Source organism: Pituophis catenifer, unplaced genomic scaffold (genome assembly GCF_029215685.1).
Source record: "Pituophis catenifer annectens isolate HBS135680 unplaced genomic scaffold, rPitCat1.0.hap2 SCAF_1, whole genome shotgun sequence".
In the NCBI taxonomy this organism is placed as follows: Eukaryota; Metazoa; Chordata; class Lepidosauria; order Squamata; family Colubridae; genus Pituophis; species Pituophis catenifer.
Window position 1 is genome coordinate 181082486 of NW_027256881.1, and position 11898 is coordinate 181094383.

Here is an 11898-nt window from a genome sequence, read left to right on the forward strand (position 1 = left end):
TAAAAGATGTAAATGGATGAAATTTGGAATCAAATTGGTCAAAGAAGTGTGGGCAATTGTACTTATTTAATACCCGCCCAAACCTTAGCTCTTAAAAGATGTATTTTATGTTTAAGATGTTTAAAAACAAATAAAATATTTAAAAAAAAGAAAAGAAAAAGAAAGGTCAGCTGTTTAAGAAGATATATGTTTTACAAGTTAGGATGCTGGATGCTGGATCTGGATAAGAGATGATCTTGATTCAACTCCTCAGAGGACAAAGAGCACATTGAGAAAATTTGGGCAATTCATTATCTTAGCCCAAATAACTCACTTGGCAATTACAGAGATTGATTTTTCCCTGTCTCTTCGGCTGCACCCTCACAAAACATGTGCATTGTTATATGCACCATTACTGAAACAGTAAGATAATGTGTACTCTGGAGGACTAGAAAGGGACAGGTAAGGAGAAATAACACAAATTTTATCTTCTGATAAATAGGTGATTCAAAATTTCCCAAAAGTCTAAAAAACTGAGAAGTCTGAAATGTTCAGCCAATCTTTCTAGCTATGAGTTCAGATATCAAATCAGTACCCAAGAGGAAGTACAGTCTCTAAGCTGGAAAAAAAAGCATATTTCTAGCTTAAAAAGTAGTACAGCATATGAAATAATTTTAACAGCTGCACTGAGGTAAGCTAACCAGTGATAAAAGCACCTTGAAAATTTTCAGAAAATGTTGACTAACATTTTAAACTATATGTTACTGCTTTGCTTTGTTGTTTTGGTTCCTTTGAGTCAGTGTTGACTCCTGCCTGGACAAGTCCCTGCAGTTTTCTTGGCAAGCCATTTTGGAAATGGCTTGTCATTGCCTCATGCAATATCTATTGCTCATGCCTGAAATGTACTGGGAATTTTAACCTATTCCAGTGAACCCCCTTTATTTATTTTGTTAGAATTATACAGATCTATAATGAGAACTCTGCCCAAAGTGAGGATAAAAACAAAAGGATGAGAAGAAGTACAAGAGAAGAGATCTGCGTAGAAAAATTATCCATTTTCAAGAAAGATAAGCCCAACATCCATCAAGTTTGCGTGAAGAGGAAAATTAAAAGCTGAAATTCATTTAATGATGACAACAACAACTTTGCTAATAGAGGTTGTTGAAATAAATACAACTTTCATTTTATGGATTTTAAAAGGGTTGGTGTACTAAATACGTGATTCATTATAAATATCTACTCTATAGTAATTGTAGGAACCAAATTACGAGTTTAAAAATCCCTCTATGATATGTCTGCAGTTATCAGAAATCAAACTTAACAAATGAAGAATTTATTTTTCCAAAAACAAAAGAGATTAGGGAAGAAAATGTATTCTAACCTTTGGATGCTGGGTTCTTTGTAGCAAACTGTTGTTCGTCTGAGTCTAACAGGTGGTTCAGAATGTTCTTCTATATCTTTCTTGGATTTGGGATTTGAATTTATACCAATATTTGTCAATTCCTGAAGAGGCTTGCTCCCTAGGAATTCAATTAATACTTAAATCACTAATTAGAAATATTTTTGGATTTTTAAAAAGTCACCTATGTTCTATTAGAAAATATGTGTTATCTTAGCATAAACTGCCCAGAGTCATTTGACAGTGAAATGGACCACATATCAATTTAATAAATAAAAATAAATAAATCAGCTCCGCATGCATATGTTTGGATTACACAGACATCTTTGAAGCATCTTTGAGATGGTTTAGAATCTTACTATTCATAAATTTGGCCAAACGCATTGGAGAAAGCATGTTGCCCACTGTGTTGTAGAGCACAGAAAGACCTAAATTTATCTTTCTTAGGTTTTCATTAGAACAAACTCAAAAACACAAAGTCCTTTCAATCAACTAATTTATATTACTTCTTGTCCATGACTAGATCAAAAAGAGTTTTGTGATTATTTTGAAACATTGTGCATATGCTTTCATGACGACCAGTGCCTGTGTATTATTTTCACTTGTCAGATACACAAATTATAGAAAAATAAATTGACACCTAAGATAATGGCCATGGAATACAAGCAAGAGTTACAATATCTGACATGTGGGGAGGGGGCATCTTGTAGGATTGGTAGTGAATGCACCTCACATATGTGGAAAGATCCCTTTTACGATCAAGAAACCAAAAATGTCTTAATGTTAGAGACAAGGGGACCACTACACTTAACTCCATGCTTCGAGGTATTATACGGCACATGTATCTACCATCTGGACCAAAAATCTGCGACAACTGTATTTGTCCTATTTCCTTTGATGGGCATTTTTCCCTGAGTTTTTTGTATCAGGCATTCTTAGATTTGTAATGCCATTAAGAAAATGAAAGTCTAAATAAGTAAATAAGATGCTAACTTTCCTTTTTTGTATATGGTAGCAATAATTTAGTTTTGTGAGGGTTTTTTAGTTTTCAACCAGAGCAAGTATTTAGCTGCATCACAATTAGGATAACACATACCAGAATCTTGCATTGGCTTTCTGTTGCACAATTCTTCATAAATTATGTCTGCCTTCTTTGTAAAATCACAATCATTTTCTTCTTGATTATGCCTTTCAGATTTATTTATAACAGGGATATTCTCCTTTTTATTTTGATCATGCATAGAAACAAAATAAGTTTTTCTGCTTGGCTTTGATGTGGAACCTTCTTTTTCATTTATTGCTTCATTAGAAATTTCAGCATCTTTTAGGGCACATGAAATTACTCTCTGAACACTGAAAATTCTTCCTTCCTCTTCAGATGCCTTATGTGGAATATTTTTATCATATAATTTTTGATTGTGTAATTTCTGTTTCACATACATTTTTTTCTCATTATGAGAGCCTGGATATATAATATACGTCTTCCGGCTAGCTTTTGCAAAAATTCTTCTTTTGTCACTTTGCAAAATCTTTGAAACATCTAAAGCATCTGTAGATCCTTCTGCTGTTATATTGTGTTTGCAAGTAACTTCTTTGCTGCTGCATACACATTTTACAGTGGTTCTTTGACCATGTTTTGTTTGGCAGTCATTTCTGCATTCCTCTGAGCCAAGTCTTTTCAAATTTCTTAAATGCTGCATGCTTTCCATTTCATAATAGTTTGATCTGTTGATTTTGGAAGTATCAGGATAACTCTCATTTATGTTTAAATTTTCTTGTTTATCCATTATGGGGCTCGCCAATGGTAGCAAACTTTCCATTTTACTATCTTGTAATAAAGTAGGATGTATAGTAAATACCTCCAAATTTTCTGCTGGATTCTTCCTAATTACTCCCTCTACTGTTTCAGACATTATTTTTTCCTCTTTTTCTGACTCTAAAATATTAGTAGTTTGCAGTTGACAGTTGAGATCTATTAAATGCAGGTGCTTGTAATTTTTGTTAATGTCTTTATTATCTTCTTCACCATCTTCTTCATTGGCATTTTTCAGTTCCATTTCCCAGGATGTTGTCTTTTCAAACAATTCTACTTTCAGTGGTAATTTTTTCTTTGATTTAATGGTTTGGATGGTTTTTGAAACATTTTGATCACTTTTTTTTTGGTTCATTGCTATTTTTTTTTTAATGTGCTTTTCTGTACTTGCAAATGTTACTTTTCTTAGATTTCCTGAAATTTTGTCAGCTTTAACCTTATTAAGTTTCTTATCTCTAGATTTAATTATAACTATTTCACCCAATTCACTCGCAGTTAATTCCATATCAGTATCATATATAGTTTCCTCTGATTTTTGACTTTTTATTAAATCTTCTTTGTTCATATAAACAAGCTTACTGCTAGGTTGGGAAGTCAATTCAATATGTGAAACACCATTTGGGTCTCTCTGATTACCAATATCATTACTGCAAACTCTGGCCATGCAAAGATGCAATATACAGTTACTATCTCTTTTGGTACCAAAATTGTTTAAAATAGGGTGAATACTTGAAATGCATGTTTGTTTCTTTCTTTCACTTATACATCCATGGATTGGAAAGGGATTATTATGTCCTTTTGACTGACATTCATATTCATCTGCAGATGATGCATAATCTAGAGAGGTATTATTAGAGATTTGTTTCATATGAAACTGCTTTTCTGAAAAGCAAAATTAAGAAAACTATTTAAAATGTACAAGTTTTATTTTAATATTTATAACATTAGTTTTATATTGCTATTAAACAAATGAAATCTTCTTTCAGTACTAATCACAATGCAATATTTGACTGACTTGCAGACCTTTGCGTAAGTATTCATTAGGACTTTAAAAATGATTATGAAGAAGTGCTCTGGATATTCTGCTGGCACATTATCTCTCTGGTATTCATTACTTTATTGTTCATTTTTTCATTAAAAATTTCAAGCAGTTTGAAACAAGAATTTGCAGTTATTTTAAAAGTTGCATTAACTTAAATGAGTCAATTCCTAAAAGTGCCACACTTTTTCCAATGATTTTTCTATCTAAAAAAAGTCTTTTAATACATTTGTTAAAAATGCTAATTGAATGATTATCAGGGCTTCTCTGAAGATTACATTTGAATCAGTATTCTCCTCTATAACTTCCTTTTCACCAACTATCAATTGTTTTCCTTATATAAAGATTTTTATTTCCTTTCCCTTTAACATTTCTCTGTTTTTCTCTGTATTAGCTAGCTGACAGAATAAATTCCAAATGTTGAATTATTCTATAGCATGTATTATCTTTCATTATTGTTTTTGTTCTGAGTTCTTGAGGTGAGGTCTGCTTTCTTCCCAAACATCATCTCATAGTGGACTTTTGGAGCATTGAGAATTTTAATCAATTGTCCAGTCTCAATGTCAATTGTCCAGTCTCTCTCAGAAAATCACATCTGAATTGTGGGATGATAATTTGGGATGAATTAGGATATCTCTGTCTCTCTTTCAGCACAATATATTAGATTATATCCTGCTCCACTGCATAAAAAATAATACAGTATACCTTCTGGAAATATATTTGTGGCAAATTCTGTTTCCATTTTATTTATTTCGCTTTGTTTTGGCATTTGCTCAGGGTGTAATATCTGCATGTTCATATGATCTGCTGTAACTTGTTTTGAGAGTACAGATATCGGCTTAAAAGGGCCATGTGTGTCACATACAAACAAGTTCCCTTTTCCCCCTCCATCACTTTCTACAATATAAGGAGTGATCAAATATTGCTCAGTAGGTCTGAAAGAAAAAGGAAAAGGAGAGAAGTATTAAGAATGAATAATATTCATTAATATAAGCATTTTAAAAACAAAATGAATTTTGATTGTATGATAAACTGGGTTTACACCTTAAAAAGGAACAAAATAAAGCCTCATAATTTACATAGTAGTGTAAGATTATTTGAGCCAGATTACAAAAGTATTCGATAAACAGCAAAATTGTGCTAGCAAAATAAAAACACATGATAATTTCATAAATTTTCTGATGTGAACATAACTCATATATTGGTTATGCAATTCGAAAGTGCGCATATTTTTTCTGAGTAAAAATAACCTCTGAAACTGTTTCTGAAGTAGCCTTTCACAGTTGGTTGAATTGGCAGATTTTCCTGTTTTCATTTTTTTCTAGTTTAATATTTAAACTCAAATATTACCTTATTTGATTTTTTGAAAGCTTGGATTCATGACCAGAATTGCTGCACCGAGCATCATCCATTGTTACAGGTTTTGGAATACACTATTAAAAGAAAAATATGTTAGCATACTCCGCATATTCCAAGTTTTTCATGACTTGGAATTCTGAAACTTGTGGCTGCTCTTGCAAAATGGAACATCTGCACCTCATATCTATTACTCCAACTTATTATTTGCTATTTTTATGGTTAGGTGGGGAGACAAAATTGCAGTTACCCCTTCATTCTCTTAAGAAAATACCATTTTGATCAAAGAAGCATGAACAGATTATGCTAAAGGCTGCTTTTTTTCTTCATTTGAAGCCGGCTTTTAATTTTTCTAACTAAAATATTTAATGTTTTAATTTTTAACATAAAAAGTCAAAAGGTGCAAGAAGCCCTGGAGCCTGTTTATATTTATAGTGTTTAGATTGTGAGGATTTTCTCCAAGGAAAGATTAATCAGTAGGCACATTCTTTATATTGCAAGTAGTCCACTATAGTAGTGGACTACTTCTAAAGTAGTGAAGCATTCATAACTTTGAAGCATCTTTCTCAGTTGTATGGTTTGCTTAGTGACCATGTCATTTAGTGACCATTTCATCAGAATCAATTGCAGTTGCTAAATATAAACCCTGGTGGTGAAGTTGTTAGAATGCAGTATTGCAGGCTTTTTCTGCCCCCCGTCTGGAATTTGATCCTGATGGGCTTATTGATTCAGGCTTCCATCCTTCTGAGGTTGGTAAAATGAGGACCCAGATTGTTGGGGGCAATATGCTGACATTGTAAACAGCTTAGAAAAGGCTGTAAAGCACTAGGGAGTGATACATAAGTCAATGTGTTATTGTTATTGCCATAAGGTTCAAATATTTGCAGCTGTTGGCTGGGACAGCGGCCCCTAACCTTTTGGGCATCAGGGACTGGTTCCGTGGAGAGAGGTTTTTCCACAGACCAAAGGGTGTATGTTCCATCCCGCAGATGGAACCTTGTTTGTTTGCCCAGCCCAGTTTCTGGCATGCCACGAACAGGAGCATGCCACGAACAGGTGCCAGAACAGGAGTTGGGGACCCCTGCTTTCGTCTGTTTCATAAGGCTGTTCTACTGTACGGGGCAGCGGTCCTCAACCTTTGCAGCTTGGGGGCCTGGCTGAGGGGGAAGAAGGGAACCGGGCCATGCAAGAGATGGGCCAGCGCGCATGTGTAGCTTGACTCATATGAATGGCAGCAGGGCGCACATACACAAGCATCTCGACTGCAAGTTCAGCTGTGCGTGAATGTGCATGCATGCTGGCCCACCACTCACATCAAAGTGCATGCACGCACATGTACCAGCCTATCATTTGTGTGAGTTGAGCTGCAGACCAGGGGTGAAATGCTCCTAGTTCAGACTGGCTCGGGTGAATAGGTAGCAATGGCGGTGGACAGTTCAGAGAACCGGTAGCAAAAATCCCTGCCCCCGCCCCCCCCATGCCCAGCTGAGCCCCATGATCACCAGAGCCTTTTTTTCCTTTTAAATGGCTCTGACCTGCCAAGCTCTGACATCCCAGCTGAGTTGCCTGCTAATCAGGCAACTCAGCTTGGATCGCCAGAGCCATGTAAAAGAAAAAAAGTTTCTTTTTTTCTCCCCCCCATCTCCCAGCCTCCAGCTTGCTTACCTTAGCTGCTAATCGCATGATGATCGCAATCCATGCATCAGCAAGCAACTGAATCTCCCTGCCTGCAATCAAGCTCATCGGTGAGCAGTTCTTTTTGCCTGCCTGCCTTCCTGCCTAGACTTGTGGACTTCAACTCCCAGCAAAGCTGGCTGAGGAATTATGGGAATTGAAGTCCACAAGTCTTAAAGTTGCCAAGGTTGGGGATAATAATTTTATATTAAAACATACTATTTTGCACTACTGCACCCTCCAGAAAAAAGGATAGCACCATCTCTCCTACAGTTCTGGAAAGCTTTGAAAACCTGGCTTCGATCCCAGGCCTGGGGTTGATGTTTCTTATTTGTTTAATGGCCCTTCTTTTGTTATATGGATTTTACTACTAAAATAGAGCATGTTAATCTGGGCTGTTTCTGTTGATTTAATGTTTTTAATTGTTTTTAGGTCTCTTTTATTTTTGTGCACTTTCCAAGTCCATTAGAGATGGAGAATCAATGAATTTAAATAAATAATAAATAATATATATAGCTCTGAACTGACGTCTATATACATATTTCAGGTGGATAGAATGCTGGTAATTTTTTATTACACTTTTTTCTTGTATTTTCACCATATCTCAGAGTAATGTCTAAAAATATCTGGAAAAAAATTAAAACTAAGATTTGTAATGATGAGTTACACACATAGATGTAATAGCGATCCTGCTTAAGTCTGTGATATAGGATAATAGTCATACAGCTGGCACATACCTCAGAAAAGGTGCTTAATTCAATTGCAGTTAAAATTTTATTATTCATGAATGCTTGAATTTCTTTCAGAGTTTTGCTCTGTGTATTAAAATAAATAAATAAATAAATAAATAAATAAATAAATAAATAAATATACACATATTATATATAATATGTTGTTATTTATACAGCCAAAGTAAGAAAGAAAAAAGGTGGATTAATATTTTTTTCTTAATGTTAAGACAAAGAAAGAGGCAGTATTGAAACATATTTGATCTAGGAAAGCATAATAAATCTATATTCATAGAGCCATAGAGGTTCACTGGTGATTTTGAGGCAGGGAAAAAAGAGATAACACAGTTCAGGGAAAAGAGAAAGAAACTCAAAATAACCTTCCTCTGATTCTATTTGATATAAGAGGAGATAGAGGAAAACTCTGGAAGACTTTGAAAATTCTGTAATTACAACCTAAAATAATTAAATAGCTTTCCTATAATTCTTGTGTTATGTATCCCTGACTTAACCTATCTTGAAGGGCTGACAAAGAATGAATATAATGTATGCCACCTTCAGCTTCTATACAAAAGACAATACAAATCTAATAATTAAATAAATCCAACAGATCAGATTCTGAGGACATTCAAGGAATTGCAAAGAAAAATTAATTGCCCCTTGAACATTTTACTGATATAAGCTGTTCCATTAATAGGAAGAAATAATTGGGTATTTTCTGTTATTTTTATTTTCCTAAGCAGTGAATCAAAAATCACACCATTTATTTTTTAGAATGTACCAGATAACTTAGCTTTCGGCGAAGTAAGATATTCTGCAATTTCAACCCATCCAATTCTTTTTGTAATAACAACTTTTCACTTTTCAGCCACCGAGAATTTTCTTTTTCTGTACTAAGGGCCATGGCCAATGCCTTATTATTACATTTCAAAGAATTTTTAAAAAGTGAGGAGTTGCCTGAATAAAATGAAAAGAAAAAATAAGGGCATGTTCATACTGCTACTAATCCATAAATCTTCAGAAGTAGTTTGAATGATAATAACATAACCATATTTTTTTCTAAACTTACTATACTGTCATATTGCTGGAGAGTAGAATACCAAAGTGGGAAATATTAAATAGTCTGACTTTACAGCCTAGGAAACCAAAATGAAGCCAGAGAATGACTTATCAGTCAATGACTTTCTGCAATCAAATTATTTTTTCACAGCTAAAGCAGCCTTCTAACAACCAAAACAATGCATGGATATCACCAGATGGTGTGCACACTAATCAAACTGACTACAATATATTATTAGTAGAAGTAAATGGAAGAACCCAGTTATAATAGCAAAGATATAGCCAGGGGCTGACTGTGGAACAGATCACAAATAACTCATATGAGTTCTAAGTTAAGCTAAAGTAGAAGAACAAAACTAATCAACGTTCATAGTACGATCTTGAGTATATCCCATCATTTTCAAAGAGTACATGAGGAATTGCATTGAAATCCTGAACCTCACTGATAGGGAATCAGGGGAACTGTAGAATGAAATTGAAGTTGTTGTTAAGAATGAATGTTGAACTTACAAAAAATGATGAAACAGAAGAAAGAATTGGATGTTAGAATAGATTATAGAAATTGCCAAAATAAAAGAAACTAAAGCCAAGAAAGAAATATCTCATGGAAGAATAAAGAATTTTAGGAAGCTGTTATAAAAAAAAAGAAATATTACAATAACATGTGTAAAGACAGTGAAGATAGAAAAAGACCAAAAGGTGTCCTAATTCAGGAGATCCAATCCTAAATTGGTACACTAAAGGATACAAGTGCATAGATATCATCTATTCTGAAACAGACTGGTTTCAAATCAGCAAAGGAATGGGATAAGGCTGTATATTTATTTATTCAACATATATGATGAATATATATTGAGGGAAGTTAGATTGGAAGAAGATGATTGTGGTTTTAAAACTGGGGTAAGAAAAATCTGTGCTATGTTGATTTCACTATTATGATAGTTGAAAATGCAAATTATTTGGGATTTCTAATATTGAAAGACACAGAGTACAATAAAATATAGGACTACATTTAGTACAATGAAGATATTGAAGTGATATGCTGGTCTATGATTATAATAAAGATTTGATTTGATATTGAAGTGAGTCTTTTAAAAGATTATGAGTATTAAGATCAACTATCAACAGTAAGGGAACCACAATCAATAAATATACTGCATATTAGTATTTGATAGAGTAATTATAAAAGACTTAGAAAAGAATTGGATCCATAAAAATTAGAATTGTGCAGGCAATGATTTTCCTTATGACTCTTTATAGAAGTTAAAGTAGGGTGAATACCATGGATAAAAAACAAAACAAATGGATCACTGAACAAATTAATTCAGAGTTCTCGTAAAAGGCATATATCCTGGAGCACCTGGGAACTACCAGAGGACTGGAAAAGAGCTGATGTGGTTCACATTTTCAAAAAAGGAAAAAAAACCAGACCCAGGAAACTACAGACCAATCAGCATGGGAAGATACTGGAAAAGATAATAAAAAACAGATCTATGAACATTTAGAAACAAATGAAGTTATAACTAGAATCCAGCATGAGTTTGTTAAAAACAGATCATGCCAAACCAATCTTATTTCATTCTTTGGCCAAGTGACTAAATTAGTAGACCAGTGAAATGCTGTGGACATGGTATACTTAAGTAAGGCATTCAAAAAAGTAGTCCACAACCTACTTCTTGGTAAGCTAGAAAAATGTGGGATAGACAGCATCACCACCAGATGGATTTGTAACTGGCTGACAAACTGGCTACTGAAGAAGTAGTCCTTAAGGGTACTACATCTACATGGAGGGAAGTAAGCAGTGAGATACCGTCTTAGACCCAGTTCTTTCCAATATCTTCATAATTATTTAGATGAGGGAATAAAAGAAGAACTCATCAAATCTGCCGATGACCCTAAATTGGCAGGAATAGCCAACACCCTAGAAGACAAGCTCAGGATCCAAAAAGATCTTGACAGACTTGAACAATGGACCCTATCCAACAACATGAAATGTAATGTGGAGATAAGCAAGATTTTACACCTAGGCAGGAAAAGTCAAAGATACAAGTACAGATTAGGTGAAACCTGGCTCAAAAACAATACCTATGAGAGGGACCTTGGAGTCCTAGTACATGATCACTTAAACATGAGTCAGCAGTGTGTGGTAGCAGCTAAAAAAGCTAATACAATCCTTGGTTGTATAAACAGAGGCATGGAATCAAAATCACGTGCGCAAGTTCAAGTAGTGCTTCGCTCCCACACTTCTTCCGGCCCTTGTTGGTGCTCCACGCACCTCGGTCTCTCAGGGAAATGCTTGACTTCTTCTCAGCCCCAAGACACTGGCTGGCCCATGAGGTGAAAGAGAGAGAGAATCAGAGAGAATCAGAATGAGACAGAGAGAAAGAGACAAAGAATGAGAGAGAGAATGAGAGAGAGACAGAAAGAGAATCAGAATGAGACAGAGAAAGAGACAAAGAATGAAAGAGAGAGAAAGACAGAATGAAAGAGAGAGAATGAGATGGAGAAAGCGACAGAGAGAATGAGAGAGAGTGAGAGAAAGACAGAGAGAGAATGAAAGAGAATCAGAGAATCAGAAAGAGAATGAGAGAGAGAGAGACAAAATGAAAGAATCAGAGAGAGAGAATCAGAATGAGAGACAGAGGGGGGGGGGAGAGAGGGGGAGAGAGAGGAAAGAGAGAATGAGAGAGTGGGGGAGAAAGGGGGAGAGAGAGGAAAGAGAGAATGAGAGAGTGGGGGAGAGAAAGGGGGGAGAGAAAGAAAGTGGGGGGAGAGAAAGGGGGGAGAAAGAGAATGAGAGAGAAAGAGTGGGAGAGAGAAAGAGAGAGGGAATGAGAGAGAAAGAGAGAAT